This window comes from Triticum aestivum, chromosome 3A, assembly GCF_018294505.1.
Source record: "Triticum aestivum cultivar Chinese Spring chromosome 3A, IWGSC CS RefSeq v2.1, whole genome shotgun sequence".
Lineage (NCBI taxonomy): Eukaryota > Viridiplantae > Streptophyta > Magnoliopsida > Poales > Poaceae > Triticum > Triticum aestivum.
This window is the reverse complement of record NC_057800.1, coordinates 187,683,465-187,703,823: the sequence shown is the minus strand read 5'-3', so window position 1 is coordinate 187,703,823 and position 20,359 is coordinate 187,683,465. Positions and strand designations below refer to the sequence as shown.

General features: G+C 43.3%; 1 pseudogene; it reads left to right on the top strand.

Moving 5' to 3' along the window:
- The window catches only part of LOC123056869 (uncharacterized), a 182,835-nt pseudogene that overhangs the window by 81,159 nt on the left and 81,317 nt on the right, over window positions 1–20,359 (top strand).

The following is a 20,359-nucleotide window of genomic DNA, read 5'->3' as shown; positions in this document are numbered from 1 at the left end:
CGTAAGAAAGTGAAATTCCAACAGACAACAGGATCTCGTAGCTATATTGCACACTGCGAGGCTCTTGTAATTAGCTGTTGTTTCACTCTTTTCGCTGTACCATATTATCAGATCTATATTGACTTGTTCGAAATGCAGAGGAAAGCCCGCAAGGACCAAAAAGTACCTGAACCAAATGCTATGGAAATCTTCAAGGACTGTCACACCAGCAAGAAGAAGGGCATGACTACACCAGTCAAAGCCGCTGTTGTAAGTCCTTAATCCTCATGCCTTTTAACTACTACTTACTCTGATTTGTGCCTTGAACTGCATGGTTTGCAGCCAATGTCTATTACTCTTTTATACACAATTGTCTTAGCGTATCATTGCACCTTACAAGGTTTAAAAGAGAGGAGTGATGTTCCTTTGATCTTGACCCGTAATCTAGTTCCGTGCTGGACTTGCCCACACAACGTTACAATTGCCTGTTTGTCTATTCTCAGTTGTTTTGTGATATGAATGATGTCATACTATGCTTACCATACTATAAACTTTGTCTTTTTATCCTTAGCCCTTAATACAATGTGAAGAAATAGACAATACATTAGCGATGGTACATGGTCATATGTTTGGAACCTGGTTTTATTATGTACTTTGCAATAAAATACAACTAATATTTTACATGGGTTCACCAGAATAAGTTCTGTATGTAGACCAAAGCTATTTTGTTTGGTTTTGCTGCCTCCTTAATATCTTCTGTTCTGGTACTACTAATGTAAAACCTCAACTTTTCAGCGAGCTATGGAAAAAATGGTGGAACCGCCACCTTCTGAAGGTGGCGAGGCAACTATAACCGCAATGTCAGCTCTTGCTGCAGTGGGTCAGTACCTGTCCACTAACAGTGCCAAAAGCACATTCCTGCGTAATACTGGGTTGCTTGTTAAGGCAATATCATCCAAACTGCCTCATGATCAAGATATGCAAGCTCAAAGCAATGTTGTATCTTTGCTCCAGACACAAGTCCATTCCCTAATAGAGACCCTTTGTGAAACAAGGAGAAACATTGCTCAATGTCGTCAAGATATGCATGGTTTTGAAACCAGACTATCAAACATTTGCTATGTTGCTCAGGAGCCTAGGGGAAATGAAGGCGAGGGTTATAGTGCTCCATCAGACAATACAACATGAAAACTTAACAGTCAGGTCAAATGAACTGAGCTTCTGAACTTCTGGTGGTGCATTTATCTGCTAGACTGTTAAGTTTTATGCCAACCTTCATTTTGTTATATAGTTGTAATTTGTTTTGGTGCGATACAAAAATTTTCTTAACATGCAGCCACCGACTGAAGAAAACAGCAAGCCATTTTTGTATAGTGTAGGTTGTTCCCTATATTTGCACTGGTGGCGATCTTTGATGCCGAGTGGATGTAATCTGTGCAATCGCCTTAATAGCCTAGCGTTATTTTCGGCCTTATTTATTTCCTAGTCTTCTTTTTCCCTGGTTTGCTAGTGGCCGCAACTACCATGGGCCATATACGGGCCATAGGATCCATGGGTCTCCTACAGGCCGTCGATAAATGGGCCTGTAATCGGTGGGCCTCGGGCCGTCAGATAAATGGGTCTACATGGGCTGTAATCGGGCGTAATTGGTATCGGCCCAACACGGTAACAGGTCGTTAACATGCCGTAGGACAGCAAAGGCTTAATTCTGTCACAAGCATAACGGGTCGTTAATGGGCCAGAATATAGGACGGGCTGGAAACGGCGCAACGGGTTAACAGGCCAGAAACAGGCCGACTCTTGCCATGGGCCGAATTTGGCGCATTAGAGTAACAGGCTAGTAATGGGCCGACTCTTGCCATGGGCCGAATTTGGCCCATTAGGGGAACAGGCCAGTAACGGGCCGGAAGTAATCGAGGGCCGAAAAGGAGCCCAAGAACGTATGGGTCGTCAATAGGCCGAAAGCTAACACGGGCTGGAAACGCCCATGTAAATCACGGGCCGTTAACGGGTATAAAGAAAATTATTGTTCATTATGGGCTAGAGTCACTTGGGCCTATAAAGGGCCGAAAGATATGAAGGCCTGATATGGGCCGAAAGACGTCGTGGGCCATACATGGGCCGAAAGTGAAATGGGCTGGTGTTATATTCAACGGCCCACATGACGTTGTTGGGCCGGTTTCCTTTAGGGCCTAACGGGCTGTGAGTTAACGGGCCGTAAAATGGGCTATTTGCGAAGAGACCGTTAACAGGTTTTTCATGGGCTAGCCCATTAACTTTTGACCAAGTCAAACGGGCCGGCTTTGTAAGCTAAATGGGCCAGTGGTGGGCCGTGGCACATGTCGACATATCATAGGCGCCTATCTGACCCACTGACGAGCTGACACGTGTTTCGTCCGGCCAATAAGAATTTTACACGTGGAAATTTCCCATTGGTCGGGGCTGTTAACGGGTTATCGGATCCAAAACCCGACCTGATAGCTTAACGGCGTTCCGTTACGGTGGATGCCATGTGTCGGTCACCCTTGACGAAAGCACTTCTGTGACGCGCGATTTATCGTCATGGAAGTGGACACTTCCGTGATTATAATTTTGGTAGTGTCATGGAACACTTCTACGACAGCACAGGTATGACTATCTTGATTCTGTCATAAAATTGTCATGGATGTACATGCATGACAAAGAACGCGACCTACTGTGACAAACATGTATCATCACAGAAGTGTATTTTTTTGTAGTGGATCCAATTTGCCCACAGATGGCCTGTGATCCCTGACAAAGCAGACACAACCAAATAGCTTGGGAGGAACAACAAAATCATTCTTTCCCAAAAGTAACTCAGAAGGTGACTTCATACCCAGTACTCTCGATGATATGCGATTGATCAGGTGTGTCGCAGCCATCACAACTTCACTCCCCAAGAATTTCATCACATTCATAGTAAATATCAGTGATCGAGCAACCTCTAGAATATGGCAATTCTTCCTTTCTGCCACCCCATTCCGAGGAGGAGTATCCGGACATGAGTTTTGATGCAAAATCCATGCTCTGATAAGAATGTCCCAAACACTTTATTCACATACACAGTGTCATTATCACGTCTTATCACTTGTACCTGAACATTGGAGTGATTTTTCACATAGGCATAGAAAGTCTTGAAGCATTGGAAAGTTTCATCCTTGTGACGCATCAAATGTATCCATGTCATACATGAGTGGCAGTCAATAAAGGTCACAAAATACTTCGCACCACCAACCGACACCACCGAACTTGCCAAACATTCGAGTGAACAAGCATGAATTGGGATATACTTCTAAGTCTCTTACTCACATAAGATGTCCTCGTGTGTTTTGAAAAATCACACGCATCACAGTTCAGCTTGTTCTTATTGACTCCATGCATTACATCTAGAAACAACTTGAACATTTTATCAAAGGATACATGCCCCATTCTGCAGTGATGTTTCATCGCCACAGACTCTCTTTCTTCCACAATTGCTGCAAACAGTGGGCTACCCATCTGACCAAGCCCCTCATGGTCCATGTACCACAGCCCCCTATGCCTTATTCCAGTTCCAATCCTCCTTCCAGTCGGCCCGTCCGCAATCAAGCACATTTTTTTGTCAACTGATATCCTACAGTCCACCTGGTCAATTAGAGCACTAGAAGACAACAGATTGACCGGAAAAAATGGCACATGTAGGACTGAAGATAACTTAATATCAGGTGTACATTGGATTGTCCCGGTGCATGGAAGCTTGCTATCCATGTGCCAGAGCCATGAGGTGGTCGCGAGATCTTATGGGTTTCACCTCTAGCCTACCCCAACTTGTTTGGGACTAAAGGCTTTGTTGTTGTTGTTAGGTGTACACTGAACTGTCCCAGTGCTCTTAATAGGCTGCGATGTCCCGTCAGCAGTACATATCGTGTTACTTTGAGAGGGAGTGAGCTCATCATATGACTCAAACTCCCTGAAATCACCTGCAACATGTTGAGAAGCACCAGAGTCTAGAATCCATTCCGGTTCAGTCCTATGAGCAGCAATTGTGGCATTTTCAGTGCCATATCCATTGGTACAGATAAAGAGGGCTGAACTTGTCCTCTCTTCCTCAATGGCCGCAGACGTGTACATCATGCAAGCCACCTTTGCCCGTGCAGCATCTAAGGACGCTTCGGTGGAGGCCAGACGTGTACGTAGCACAACTTTGTCCAGGATGGCGGCGAGCAGGGCATCCTCCAAGTCTCTGCTTGCCGAGGCACACCCAGCTACATCTCTGCTTCGTCTTAGCACTTCATCTCCTGCGTGCCTCCCTCCTTACTCTCCACCACACGAACATCCATCGTCCGACCGCACCAAATTCATGACCCTGACCTCACCACCTGTCATGTTCCCCCCTTAACTCTGCAAACAGCAGCAGCAACAAGCAATCTCCACAGCCTTCCTCTCCTCTGCAAACAACAACAGCAGCACTAGCAGTCCTCAAGTGCAAGTAGCAGCAGCAGATCCGCAGTGCAGACCACCACCAACAACAATAGCATAACACTTCAAGCAACAACACATCAGTTCAGCCCAGACCAGCTGTGCACAGCAGCAATCACAAAAATTCCTCCTCTTCTTTCTCTCCCTCAGCAGCACCAGCAGCTACACTTCTCCACAGTAGCAGCTCCAAGCAGAAACAACAGATTCAAATTCAGACTCCACAACAACAACAGCAACTTGCGTTGCAGGCACATCACACAATAGCAAACCACCAACACCAACCAGCAGTAGTAGTCACGCACAATTTCTCCACTCAGCACACGCGCAGATGCCATGCGCTCCTCACCAGCCGCTTGCCTGAGTTTGCTTTCTACACCACCTTGCCGCATGGCCGGCCCGCACGACGCGGTGTCCTTGCAGCTCCCCTCGCACAGCAGCTGAAGCCGTCCACCAGGTGCGCCACTGCGACCCAGCTCCATGAGCTCAGTTGCCGCTTCGCCATGCTCTCCATAGCAGCCCCGCCTCCAGTGGCGGAGCTTGGGCCTAATCTTTGGAGGGGCAATGGGCTAAGGAGGGGCAAAACTATGAGGTTTAGCCTGTTTTTACTGAAGATCCAGCACAAAAACTAACGTGTATTAGGTGAATTTTTCTTGGGCTGGGGGGCCACCGCCCAGGTTGGCCCCCGTGAAGCTCCGCCACTGCCCGCCTCGCCGGACCCCTCCTCAAGCCAGGTCTGATACTGATGTCTACTACACAACCTTCTTCTTGTAGACGTTGTCGGGCCTCCAAGTGCAGAGGTTTGTAGGACAGTAGCAAATTTCCCTCAAGTGGATGACCTAAGGTTTATCAATCCGTAGGAGGCGTAGGATGAAGATGGTCTCTCTCAAGCAACCCTGCAACCAAATAACAAAGAGTCTCTTGTGTCCCCAACACAACCAATACAATGGTAAATTGTATAGGTGCACTAGTTCGGCGAAGAGATGGTGCTACAAGTGGTATATGGATGGTAGATAAAGGTATTTGTAATCTGAAATTATAAAAACAGCAAGGTAACTAATGATAAAACTGAGCGTAAACGGTATTGCAATGTGTTGAAACAAGGCCTAGGGTTCATACTTTCACTAGTGCAAGTTCCCTCAACAATACTAACGTAATTGGATCACATAACTATCCCTCAACATGCAACAAAGAGTCACTGCAAAGTCACTAATAGCGGAGAACAAACGAAGAGATTATGGTAGGGTACGGAACCACCTCAAAGTTATTCTTTCCAATCAATCCGTTGGGCTATTCCTATAAGTGTCACAAACAGCCCTAGAGTTCGTACTAGAATAACACCTTAAGACACAAATCAACCAAAACCCTAATGTCACCTCAAGTATCCGTGGGTATGATTATACGATATGCATCACACAATCTCAGATTCATCTATTCAACCAACACATAGGACCTCAAAGAGTGCCCCAAAGTTCTACCAGAGAATCACGACGAAAACGTGTGCCAACCCCTATGCATAGGTTCATCGGAGGAACCCGCAAGCTGATCACCAAAACATACATCAAGTGAATCACGTGATATCCCATTGTCACCACAGATACGCACGGCAAGACATACATCAAGTGTTCTCAAATCTTTAAAGACTCAATCTGATAAGATTACTTCAAGGGGAAAACTCAATTCATTACAAGAGAGTAGAGGGGGAGGAGAAACATAAGATCCAACTATAATAGCAAAGCTTGCGATACATCAAGATCATGCCAAATCAAGAACACGAGAGAGAGAGAGATCAAACACATAGCTACTGGTACATACCCTCAGCCCCGAGGGAGAAGTACTCCCTCCTCGTCATGGAGAGCACCGGGATGATGAAGATGGCCACCGGAGAGGGATTGCCCCCTCTGGCAGGGTGCCGGAACGAGTCTAGATTGGCTTTCGGTGGCTACGGAGGCTTCTGGTGGCGGAACTCCCGATCTATTGTGTCCACGGATGTTTTTAGGGTATATGGAGATATATAGGCGGAAGAAGTACGTCAGGGGGGGGGGGGGCACGAGGGGCTCACGAGGGTGGAGGGCGCGCCCCCTGCCTCGTGACCTCCTCGCAGATCCCCCGACGTGCATTCCAAGTCTTCTGGGCTTCTTTCCTTGCAAAAATGAGTTCCATGAAGTTTCAGGTCAATTGGACTCCGTTTGGTTTTCCTTTTCTTCGAAACCCTAAAATAGGGTAAAACAAAAACTGGCACTGGGCTTTGGGTTAATAGGTTAGTCCCAAAAATGATATAAAAGTGTATAATAAAGCCCATAAACATTCAAAACAGTAAATAATATAGCATGGAGCAATCAAAAATTATAGACACGTTGGAGACGTATCAACATCCCCAAGCTTAATTCCTGCTTGTCCTCGAGTAGGTAAATGATAAAAAACAGAATTTTTGATGCGGAGTGCTACTTGGCATAATTTCAATGTGATTCTTCTTAATTGTCGTATGAATATTCAGATCCGAAAGATTCAAGACAAAAGTTCATATTGGCATAAAAATGATAATACTTCAAGCATACTAACTAAGCAATTATGTCTTCTCAAAATAATATGGCCAAAGAAAGTTCATCCCTACAAAATCATATAGTTTAGTCATGTTTCATTTTCGTCACACAAGAATGCTCTCATCATGCACAACCCTGGTGACGAGCCAAGCAATTGTTTCATACTTTAGTAATCTCAAACTCATAAACTTTCACGCAATACATGAGCGCGAGCCATGGATATAGCACTATGGGTGTAATAGAATATAATGAGGGGGTTATGTGGAGAAGACAAAAAGGGAGAAAGTATCACATCAACGAGGCTAATCAATGGGCTATGGAGATGCCCACCGATTGATGTTAATGCAAGGAGTAGGGATTGCCATGCAACGGATGCACTAGAGCTATAAATGTATGAAAGCTCAACAAAAGAAACTAAGTGGGTGTGCATCCAACTTGCTTGCTCACGAAGACCTAGGGCACTTGAGGAGGCCCATTGTTGGAATATACAAGCCAAGTTCTATAATGAAAAATTCCCACTAGTATATGAAAGTGATAACATGAGAGACTCTCTACTATAAAGATCATGGTGCTACTTTGAAGCACAAGTGTGGTAAAAGGATAGTAACATTGTCCCTTCTCTCTTTTTCTCTCATTTTTTGGGCCTTCTCTTTTTTATGGCCTTTATCTTTTTTGGGGGCCTTCTCTTTTTTATGGCCTTTCTCTTTTTTTATTCCTCACTTGGGACAATGCTCTAATAATGATGATCATCACACTTCTATTTATTTACAACTCAATGATTACAACTCGATACTAGAACAGAGATGACTCTATATGAATGCCTCTGGCGGTGTACCGGGATATGCAATGAACCAAGAGTGACATGTATGAAAGAATTATGAACGGTGGCTTTGCCACAAATACTATGTCAACTACATGATCATGCTAAGAAATATGATAATGATGAATGTGTCATGATAAATGGAACGGTGGAAAGTTGCATGGCAATATATCTCGGAATGGCTATGGAAATGCCATAATAGGTAGGTATGGTGGCTGTTTTGAGGAAGATATAAGGAGGTTTATGTGTGACAGAGCGTATCATATCACGGGGTTTGGATGCACCGGCGAAGTTTGCGCCAACTCTCAATGTGAGAAAGGGCAATGCACGGTACCAAAGAGGCTAGCAAGGATGGAAGGGTGAGAGTGCGTATAATCCATGGACTCAACATTAGTCATAAATAACTCACATACTTATTGCAAAAATCTACAAGTCATCAAAAACCTCGGCACTACGCGCATGCTCCTAGGGGGATAGATTGGTAGGAAAAGACCATCGCTCATCCCCGACCGCCACTCATAAGGAGGACAATCAAATAACACCTCATGTTTCAAATTTGTTACACAACGTTTACCATACGTGCATGCTACGGGACTTGCAAACTTTAACACAAGCACTTCTCAAATTCACAACTACTCAACTAGCACGACTTTGATATTATTACCTCCATATCTCGAAACAATCATCAAGCATCAAACTTCTCTTAGTATTCAAAACACTCATAAGAATTTTTTTTAACTATTCTTTGAATACCAAGCATATTAGGATTATTTAAGCAAACTACCATGCTGTTTAGGGCTCTCAAAATAATATAAGTGAAGGACAAGAGTTCATCTATTTCTTCAAAATAAAACTACCACCATGCTCTAAAAGATCTAAGTGAAGCGCTAGAGCAACAACAAGCTACTCCGAAAGATATAAGTGAAGATCAATGAGTAGTCGAATAATTGTGCAACTATCTGAAGACTCTCTAACTTTTAACAATTTCAGATCTTGGTATTTTATTCAAACAGCAAGAAAAACTAAATAAAATAAAATGACGCTCCAAGCAAAACACATATCATGTGGCGAATAAAAATATAGCTCCAAGTAAAGTTACCGATGAACGAAGACGAAAGAGGGGATGCCTTCCGGGGCATCCCCAAGCTTAGGCTCTTGGCTATCCTTGAATATTACCTTGGGGTGCCTCGGGCATCCCCAAGCTTAGGCTCTTGCCACTCCTTATTCCATAGTCCATCGAATCCTTACCCAAAACTTGAAAACTTCACAACACAAAACTTAACAGAAAACTCGTAAGCTCCGTTAGTATAAGAAAATAAATCACCACTTCAAGGTACTGTAATGAACTCATTCTTTATTTATATTGGTGTTAAACCTACTGTATTACAACTTTTCTATGGTTTATAAACTATTTTACTAGCCATAGATTCATCAAAATAAGTAAACAACACATGAAAAACAGAATCTGTCAAAAATAGAACAGTCTGTAGTAATCTGGATCAAATGTATACTTCTGGAACTCATAAAATTCTCAAATAAATTTCTGGACCTGAGTAATTTATCTATTAATTATCTTCAAAAATAATTAACTAAATATCGCTCTCCAAATAAAAATGGCAGCAATTCTCGTGAGCGCTAAAGTTTCTGTTTTTTACAGCATGATCGCAAAGACTTTCCCCAAGTCTTCCCAAAGGTTCTACTTGGCACAAACACTAATTAAAAGCATAAAACCACATCTAAACAGAATCTAGATAAATTATTTATTACTAAACAGGAGAAAAAATCAAGGAACAAAAGTAAAGTTGGGTTGCCTCCCAACAAGTGCTATCGTTTAACGCCCCTAGCTAGGCATGATGATTTCAATGATGCTCACATAAAAGATAAGAATTGAAACATAAAAAGAGCATCATGAAGAATATGACTAGCACATTTAAGCCTAACCCATTTCCTATGCATAGGTATTTTGTGAGCAAACAACTTGTGGGAACAATAATCAACTAGCATAGGGAGGTAAAACAAGCATAACTTCAAAACTTTATGCACATAGAGAGGAAACTTGATATTATTGCAATTCCTACAAGCATATATTCCTTCCTCATAATAATTTTCAGTAGCATCATGAATGAATTCAACAATATAACTATCACATAAAGCATTCTTTTCATGATCTACAAGCATAGAAATTTTATTACTCTCCACATAAGCAAAGTTCTTCTCATTCGGAATAGTGGGAGTATCATAAGAGACTTGGATACTATAAATTGTTTCCACATTAAAAGAGTAATGTTCAGAAAAGGGGTAACCATAATCATGACAGGTTTTATAAATACAATCCTCACTACTTTTTATAGCATATGTATCATCACAATAATTATCATAAGTAGGAGGCATGTTATTATTATTATAAATTTGCATATCAAAACTTGGGATACTCAAAATATCATCTTCATTAAACGTAGCATCCCAAGCTTGGGACAAACATTAATTGCAGCAAATACATTCTCAAATATGTCATACTCATCAAACATAGCTTCCCCAAGCTTGGGCCTTTTCATATCATAAGCATAATCACTCTCATCATTAATAGTATGGATAGCACCAATAGTATAGCAATTATCATATTATTCCAAGTAAGTGCCAAAAAGATTTTCAAGATCATAAGAAGTATCATTATCTTCCACAATTATATTTTCATGAGGCACAATAGTAATAGGAGCACCATTATTTGGGAGGGATACCTTTTTACCTCTCTTCCTTTTTCTTTTCTTCTTCTTCACCACATCATGTGTGGGTTCAATCCTCTTTTTGGAGCTCCTTATTAATGAGATTGGTTGAATAGGAGGCTCCTCCTCATTACCTGATTCATCATAAGAAATAATAGGAGGATATTGGGAAGTCTCTTCCCTTTCATTAGTATTCTCTTCATCTTCTATTTCTTTTCTTTTCTTTATGTTGTTGGCAATATAAGGATTTTCAGTGCAATTCACTGCACAATACATATAAATTTTCTCTAGATCAAAATGAAGAACTTTATCAAGGGCAAATTTTGGAATATCCTTAGTTATATGGTTCATTTCTTCATAGCCCATAAGCAAACTAAGTTCATTATAATGTGCAAGGGAAATCAAGTCATCACAATTTTTTGACACGATTAGATCATGAAACAATTTGCATCAGATAATTAAATGACCACGTTCATTACAAAGCTCACAAGTATGGCCAAGAAAATTTAAATTTTTAGCACAATCATCTAGCTCTTCTTGCAACAATTTAGTTTCTAAGTACTTATGCTTGTTGCAATATCTATCTGCTCTATTTGGTGTGTACTTACAAACCCAATGCACTCCACAAAAATTGACATGTTTATAGGAGACATTTTCATCATAACTAGTGCAATCATCATTAGTGTCATGGATATTCAAAGAATTCGTACTAACAACATTGCAATCATGCTCATCATTCAAATATTTAGTTCCAAACATTCTAATGCATTCTTCTTCGAGCACTTGAGCACAATTTTCCTTTCCATCATACTCACGAAAGATATTAAAAAGATGAAGCGTATGAGGCAAACTTAATTCCATTTTTTTGTAATTTTCTTTTATAGACTAAAATAGTGATAAAACAAGAAACTAAAAGACTCGATTGCAAGATCTAAAGATATACCTTCAAGCACTCACCTCCACGGCAACGGCGCCAGAAAAGAGCTTCATGTCTACTACACAACCTTCTTCTTGTAGACGTTGTTGGGCCTCCAAGTGCAGAGGTTTGTAGGACAGTAGCAAATTTCCCTCAAGTGGATGTCCTAAGGTTTATCAGTCTGTAGGAGGCGTAGGATGAAGATGGTCTCTCTCAAGCAACCCTGCAACCAAATAACAAAGAGTCTCTTGTGTCCCCAACACACCCAATACAATGGTAAATTGTATAGGTGCACTAGTTCAGCGAAGAGATGGTGATACAAGTGGTATATGGATGGTAGATAAAGGTATTTGTAATCTGAAATTATAAAAACAGCAAGGTAACTAATGATAAAACTGAGCGTAAACGGTATTGCAATGCGTTGAAACAAGGCCTAGGGTTCATACTTTCACTAGTGCAAGTTCCCTCAACAATAATAACACAATTGGATCACATAACTATCCCTCAACATGCAACAAAGAGTCACTGCAAAGTCACTAATAGCGGAGAACAAACGAAGAGATTATGGTAGGGTACGGAACCACCTCCAAGTTATTCTTTCCAATCAATCCGTTGGGCTATTCCTATAAGTGTCACAAACAGCCCTAGAGTTCATACTAGAATAACACCTTAAGACACAAATCAACCAAAACCCTAATGTCACCTCAAGTATCCGTGGGTATGATTATACGATATGCATCACACAATCTCAGATTCATCTATTCAACCAACACATAGGACCTCAAAGAGTGCCCCAAAGTTCTACCGGAGAATCACGACGAAAATGTGTGCCAACCCCTATGCGTAGGTTCATGGGCGGAACCCGCAAGTTGATCACCAAAACATACGTCAAGTGAATCACGTGATATCCCATTGTCAGCACAGATACGCACGGCAAGACATACATCAAGTGTTCTCAAATCTTTAAAGACTCAATCCGATAAGATTACTTCAAGGGGAAAACTCATTCATTACAAGAGAGTAGAGGGGGAGGAGAAACATAAGATCCAACTATAATAGCAAAGCTCGCGATACATCAATATCGTGCCAAATCAAGAACGCGCGAGAGAGAGATCAAACACATAGCTACTGGTACATACCCTCAGCCCCGAGGGAGAACTACTCCCTCCTCAGCATGGAGAGCACCGGGATGATGAAGATGGCCACCGGAGAGGGATTTCCCCCTCTGGTAGGGTGCCGGAACGGGTCTAGATTGGCTTTCGGTGCCTACGGAGGCTTCTGGCAGCGGAACTCCCGATCTATTGTGTCCACAGATGTTTTTAGGGTATATGGAGATATATAGGCGGAAGAAGTACGCCAGGGGGGCCACGAGGGGCTCACGAGGGTGGAGGGAGTGCCCAGGGGGGTGGGCGTGCCCCTTGCCTCGTGACCTCCTCGCAGATCCCCCGACGTTCACTCCAAGTCTTCTGGGCTTCTTTCCTTCGTAAAGACATAAACTGGCACTTGGCTCTGGGTTAATAGGTTAGTCCCAAAATTGATATAAAAGTGTATAATAAAGCCCATCAACATTTAAAACTGTAAATAATATAGCATGGAGCAATCAAAAATTATAGATACGTTGGAGACGTATCAGATACCATGTAGAATCAGGAGAGGTGTACCTCGTCTTCCAGCTCAGGGCAGGCGCTGCTCTCTTTTCTCTCCTCTTCCCTGTATGTCCTTGTGTGTGTGGCAGCCCTAGTTCAAAGACTTGGACGAGCTCCTCTCCTTTAGGTTAGTCAGCCACTATGGGCCTGGGCCACTTGGGCTAGCAATACATGGGCCATGAGCCCCTCATCCAACAAATACCTTGCAAAATGGGGTGTCACAGCTCAAGCTTTGTCCTTCCATTGATTACCCCTACAACCTTCTATCCAAGGGACACATCAAGATGGTATTCAAGTTTACTGAAGTGTTAAGAACATACAGTATTTTAATAAACAATCTTACCTAAGTGTTAAAAACATTAGTCATAAACTCATAATCACACATGCTTGGCAATTTAGGGCATGTGGACCTGGCAATTTGAAAACTAAATCTTTGAAGTGTAGACCCAGAACCCCATAGAAAGACATTGACTAGTACTGGTTCTTGGTTTACTATCATGTAGCATCAGAAGAATGCGACGATAATTTCTTTTATTTTGGTTCATGTCTGCATGTCTCCATTATATTATGACGATGGGAGGCAACTACAGGCTTCCGTATATTTGAGCATCCTATGGTCCATCTATTTTTGTTATACAAGAAACAAAGACTAATGTTAATTTTTGGATCTCCTTAAAGGAGAATTTAATAGTCAATGCATGTTCGTGCTCGTTAAGCTAGCCTTGAGCCGAGTTCTTTGAAAATTCTCTTAACCATTGTACCGAAAACAACTTGATTGCATTTTATTATTTCTAGCATCATTATCTATTTTATACCCGGTCTTGTAATGCAATTATGCAAGTTTCAAACATTAAAAATAAGCCACATGTCTTAGAGCTATAGCTTAAAATTGACTTCGTTTCTGTAGGAAACCCGAGTCCCATTGCAGATATGTGTTTCCCAGAAAAGCAACAACTTACTAAATGTAGGCCAGTGACGTGAATTGAATAATTTAAGGTTATTGCACTTCAGTCATTCTGTGTATTACTCTGCTGGATTTCAAAAGTATGTTGTTAATTAAACTACTTTTCTATAAATTAACGCGATTCACTCACTGAAGAATGCATGCGTACTTGTTCATTGAGCATGTGGGTTACATAGCTTTTGTGTGTGTGTGGGTGCCTATATATTTTTTTGGCAAGGATGGAAATAATTATTAATTATGTTACTTTGTAACTATCATCAGATGCTCAATAATGCCTTCTTTTGGTAATGCTACATCCACACCTCACAGGTCACAGCTCGTGCTGTGATTGTTATATGTATCCTTTGAAAGTTCTCATAACCTTCACATCTTTGTGCGGTTGATACTACCTTTTGTGCTTTCATAACACATTATCCTTAGCAGAGTACAACTTATTTTGTTCAACATGGATACTCTTTATATCAGTTCCAGTTTCACCGGGGTTTCTATAGGTGCCTGAAGTCTAGTGGTTCCTTCTTTTAGGAAAATACTTGTAGCTTTCTGTTGAATCGGGAGAGAAGTACCTTCAGACGGGGTTTTTTTCCGTGTCTGGTGGCTCGCGCAGGTGCACTCTGTGTGTGGTGGCTCACTTGGGAATACAAGGACTGGATGCCCCCTTCTAGGTCAGCTCCTCCACATGGGCTTGGGCCCTAAGTGACAAAGTATGATGGGCTTGGGCCCATACCGGTTCAACACTCCCCCTCAAGATGGGTGGTAGATATCTATCATTACCATCTTGTCACATGCCAAGTTACAGCCCTTTGTTCCCAGTCCCTTTGTCAAGCAATCTGCAAATTGCTGCCCAGAGCTGACATGAGTAAGGCTGATGATCCCAGCATCAAGTTTCTCCTTAATGAAGAAGCGATCAGTTTCCACATGCTTTGTCCTATCATGTTGAGCTGGGTTATTAGCCATGGTTATAGCTAACTGATTGTCACACCACACCTTCAAGGGTCCCTTCCTCAGAAGTTTCAACTCACTCAGTAGGTACTTCACCCAGAGCATCTTACACAACCCTGAGATAGTGCTCTATACTCAGCTTCTGCTGTAGATCTAGACACAACCGTCTGTTTCTTGCTTCTCCATGACACCAATTTTCCTCCCACAAACACATAATAGCCAGAAGTTGATCTTCTATCATCTTGAAAACTAGCCCAGTCGGAGTTACTATAGCCATCCACCTCATGATGTCCACTCTTTGCAAACCACAACCATTTACCCGAAGTCCCCTTCAAGTATCTTAGAATTCTGTTAACGATATCAAGATGCCCACCCCTTGGTTCATGCATGTATATGCTCACCACACCCACGGCATACGTAATGTTAGGCCTGGTATGACACAAGTACAATAACCTCCCAACTAGTTTATGATAACCTTATTCATCAGCTCTCTAATTGTGCCGTCACTTGATGATTTTGTTCAATTGGAGCAAGGGGTTGCATGACATCCCATCATGCCCATGTCAACCAAGATAACTAAGGTTTATTTCTGCGCCACTTCAATACCAAGGAAGTATTTTAGGTTACCTAAATCCTTTACCTCAAACTCCTTGCTCAGACACCCCTTCAGTCTCTATTTCCTCCTTATCATCTCTAGTGATGATAAGTCGTATCCACATAAACTGCAAGAATGATGATCTTTCGATCAAAGTGTCTGTAGAACACCGTGTGGTCGCCATTACACTAACGATACCCCATACCACGAACAACACACCTGAATCTATCAAACCATGCCTTGGTGATTGCTTAAGTCCATACTCCATACAAGGATTTGTTCAATCTGCATACCTTCCCCGTGGTCTCTGAAGTACCAAAACCTGGTGGTATCTCCATGTACACTTCTTCATGCAACTCACTGTCGGTGTCAAAACCGGCGGATCTCGGGTAGGGGGTCCCGAACTATGCGTCAAGGTCGGATGGTAACAGGAGACAAGGGACACGATGTTTTTACCCAGGTTCGGGCCCTCTCGATGGAGGTATTACCCTACTCCTGCTTGATTAATATTGATGATATGGGTAGTACAAGAGTTGATCTACCACGAGATCAAGGAGGCTAAACCCTAGAAGCTAGCCTATGGTATGATTGTTGTATATATTGTATATCTATCGACTAGCCTGGCCTCGGTTTATATAATGCACCGGAGGCCTAGGATAACAAGAGTCCTAGCCGAATACGCCGGTGGGGGGAAGTCCTTGTCTTGATCGCCAAGTCTTGTGGAATCTTCCTTGTATGCGACAGCCGTCCGAACTAGCCCAAGAGTATACGGCCACGGGGGTCCTCGGCCCAATCTAATAGATCGGGAGACGACGTGGTGAGTACCCCCTAGTCCAGGACACCGTCAGTAGCCCCCTGAACCGGTCTTCAAGTTAGGGACGCTCCTCGATTCTTCCGAACTGTTCTTCATCTTCGGTTGCCGGTCTTGAAAACTGGTTCAACAAATCTTCTTTTTCTTCGATCTTGAGGATCGCCGAAATGCATTCAACGAGTTTACACGTCGGGTATCCAAGGAGCCCCTTTAAGTTTCCGGCCTTTATCAATGCCTTGTTTATTTTTATGCCACACCTCGGGTTTGAAGTTGTTCCCGGGAGGCAGTGTCCTCTTGCGTCCGAGCTCTAACACCGGACTGCATTCGAGGTATCTTTTGCGGCCGAGCACCAATGCCGGACCGCTTCCGAGCTCCAACACCGAAATGTATCCGAGCTCCAATGCCGGACTATGTCCAAGCTCCAACGCTGGACAGTGTCCCAGCTCCAACGTCGGACTATATCCGAGGTGTCATATCACCTTGGTTCAAAAAAGTTGAAGGAGTTTAGCCGAGCTTAATGCCGGAAATGCCCTCTATGGAGCCAACCACTAGCGCCCGAGCTTTATGCCGGACTGCTTCCGAGGTGGTGCACCACCCCGACTATGGGCCGATTTTTTGTCAATATTTTTTATTGGTGCAATTTATTCTCTGCCGAGATATATAGCCAGTAGCCCTCAAGGTGTGTATCGGTCTAAAACCCGAGATGCACATGAAGGATGACATAAGACCGCTGATCCCAGTAGCTGCTGAGACTCAGGTTGATTTGCAAAATCGGCCTGAGGATCAAGTCCTAGCTCGGCAGAATACTTCGGGACACAAAAGCGGCGTGCTCAGTCCTCAAGACTCAGGTTGGGTGCGGCCGACCAACCTGAGGATCAAAATCTCCTAGGAAACTATATTGCACATAAAATTTTCTGCATTGGACAAGCAATGCAGTAGCCCCCGAGACACTGGTCGGGTGGCAACACCAGATCGGTGGATCGATGTGCCCCTTTAATATTTGCAATTAATAAGCCCGAAGCCCAGTAGCCCCCGAGCCTTAATGCGGGCACGGGTGGCCGAATTAAGGATCAATATCCATAGTAAAATCACAAATTATGTGTAATGACTCTATGTATCCAAGTACTTTACGTCATTAATGCTCAGATCCGCATTGTACCAAACTATGTTGACCGACCATCGGCTTCCACCTCCTCGGCCAGTAGCCAAGGAGTGTTTGTCCTACTTTATAAAGCCTTTATGAGGGCAAAGATTTACAACAAACAAGGCAATTTGACCATACGGTTTTATAAACAAAGGTACGCAGAGAGATATGTTATATTACTGTTTAACAGAAGAAATGTATTCCAAGAAAATAGTCCCGCTATCGGTTCCTTTCTTTTGGTTGTCATGCTAAGCATGATCATGAAACCTCAGCTCGAATGTAAGAGCAAAATATCGAGGATTTAGTTTGGGAGGCCAGTTAATAGCCCCCGGTAGTGTTCGGCGACAGTCGAGGTTGAGTCGTAAACACTTCGGCCAATGTTATGAATGGCCCATCATAGTCATCGGATCGCTGACCAGTTTACGCTTATTGTGACAGTCAGTTTTCGGCTTTCTCCACTAAGGTGCTTAACCGTGTGAGCTGGAAGCACAATCGCAGTGGTTCTCCCTTTGCACGCCTAGCCGAGCAAAATGGAACGTAGGAAGCAAGTGCAGGAGCCGGGCAACCCAACTATTGACCGAAGACACAATTCGAAACCGATGCATATATAGCAATATCTGAGAATGTTTTTGCCGAATCCCTAAAGGTGTCCGGCGTTGCACTGCGAGACTAATGCTGGAAAAACACAAATAGTTTAAAAGTGCCAAAAAGCTTGGAAAACCAAGAAATGTTAGTAAAAACATGACGTTCGAACAATATCAAGTGTTCGGTGCCAATCCGAAAGTTGGTCTTAGGAAAAAGAAGTGCTTCTGTCGTGCTTTAACATGATACATCCTATCTCAAGACTTCGAGCGGGTCAGCCTACGGCTTCAACCTCCTATCCCGAGGGCGGAGTACTTCTCATCAGGACAGTTTAGCAAACTAAACTCTAGCGGCTTTGAGAGAGAAATTAGGCTCCCCAGCTAGTGACCGCACACTCGTGTCGAAAAAGGAGTGACAAATAATAATAAAACTTTGCAACGACTAAGAAGAAGAACACTTATTATAAAACGGCTCAAATAAACTTAAGAGCCCCCAAGTGACTTGGGTAGAAGAATGATTGCATGTACCGAAGTACTTATATCATATCTATGTTCAACCGAACTTTAAACGCGTCTTAACCGACCGTCAGCTTCTCCTTCTTCGGTCAAGGGCCGAAAAGTGTTATGTACTCCATCGGTCGAGAATATCGATGGTGTTTCCAATAACCAGGCAATCAGGCCATAAGGCTGTAACAGACAAAGCGCGCTCAGGGAACTTATGCTATATTACCGTGAAGTGTAAGAAGCATCTTCGAAGAAAATAGTACCCCCACCGATACCTTTCTTCGGTGCTCATTGTTATTATGAGACTTGTGCAATAGATTTTTTGTACTCATGAGTTCCGTTGTGTGCCGACCATCATTGAAAACTATAAGAGCGCTAGCTTTCGGCTTCACCCAGTCTGAGGTCCGGCTCGGTTGACCCGATCGTGACAATCGCAGAGGTGCTCCCTTTACTCCCTAGCCGAACAATCGGGAATGTAGGGGTAAACACAGGAGCGAGGCAACCCAGCTTGCAAATCGCTTAAGTCAATATGGTGCATATTGTGGCGTAATACACGAACAAGGAACGAAGTTGTACAAGTATAATCATATGCAACAGGAAAAGCTTCATAAAGGAAGCCCCCAAGTAAACGGGGTATTTGAATTTATACGTCACAAACAAAGTTTGGACAAGGAAATTTTTTACAAGCAACTTTTTTCCAAAAAAGTATAATGCTTGGTTGAACCGAGCACAAGTTAGAAACTAAAGCTTTGAGCATGAAAGCGACTTAGCTGGTTAATGTGTTCGGTATTGATGACGCGGTCCGAGCTTGATGCGGGGCAAGGTTCCATCCCCCAAGCTGGTCCCGAGGTGGCGGAGCGGAGAGCTCGACACGCCGAAGTGGTGACATAGCACGGTCAATGCAGACCGGCAGAGTGACGCCGAAGTCCCCGGATCATTTTCTTGTGCACAAAATAGTGCAAACCGGAGATAATAGTAATAATGATAATTTAAAAAAAATGTTGCATAATAAATAATTTATGCAAAGTGAGGAATAGAAGAAATATGGCCTGGCGCCGAAGTCAATGTCGATGCAGGGCATCGGCGTGATGTAGTAAAGGCGTGGCAAATCCTGAATTCACAGGTCGGTCCGAGCTCCGGATGCGGCGTTCGCCGGACTATGTACGGAAACTGACCGAACCACCATGCGACTGTCGTTAATGCGGCCACCATTTGATAGACCTGTGTACATATGACGGACAAACTAGAGTAATAATTCCTTGGGAAAAATGAACCCAAACAAGCAAAAAATACTGGGATTAATATCACCTGGTTTATTTGTTGTAGCAATTCGAAGGAAGGTGATTCCTAAAATTGGGACCTGCTCCGCACACCCATTGCCTGATGGGCGATAAAATGACGGCATGGCAATGCTGGTAAAGGTTGACTCGCCGAGGCAAAGCCCTCGGCCCAGCTAACGTGACGGAGCTGGTCAGCTAGTGACGCCGAAGTGTCCGGAGTAGGTTGATGAAGAGATGTCGAAGCCTCGATGTCAGCCGATGAGTCGAAGTAGGTCGGCGTGATGGACACCAGCTTGAAGAAGCAATAGTGCGGCCCTGTCGATGCAGGTCGTGACGTGGTCGATGCCGGCTTGATGAAGCGACCGTGCGGCGATTCCGGTATGCCCGCTCCGTGTAATCCGTGGGGCGGCGATGTTGGTGATGATTTATCCTTCGCGA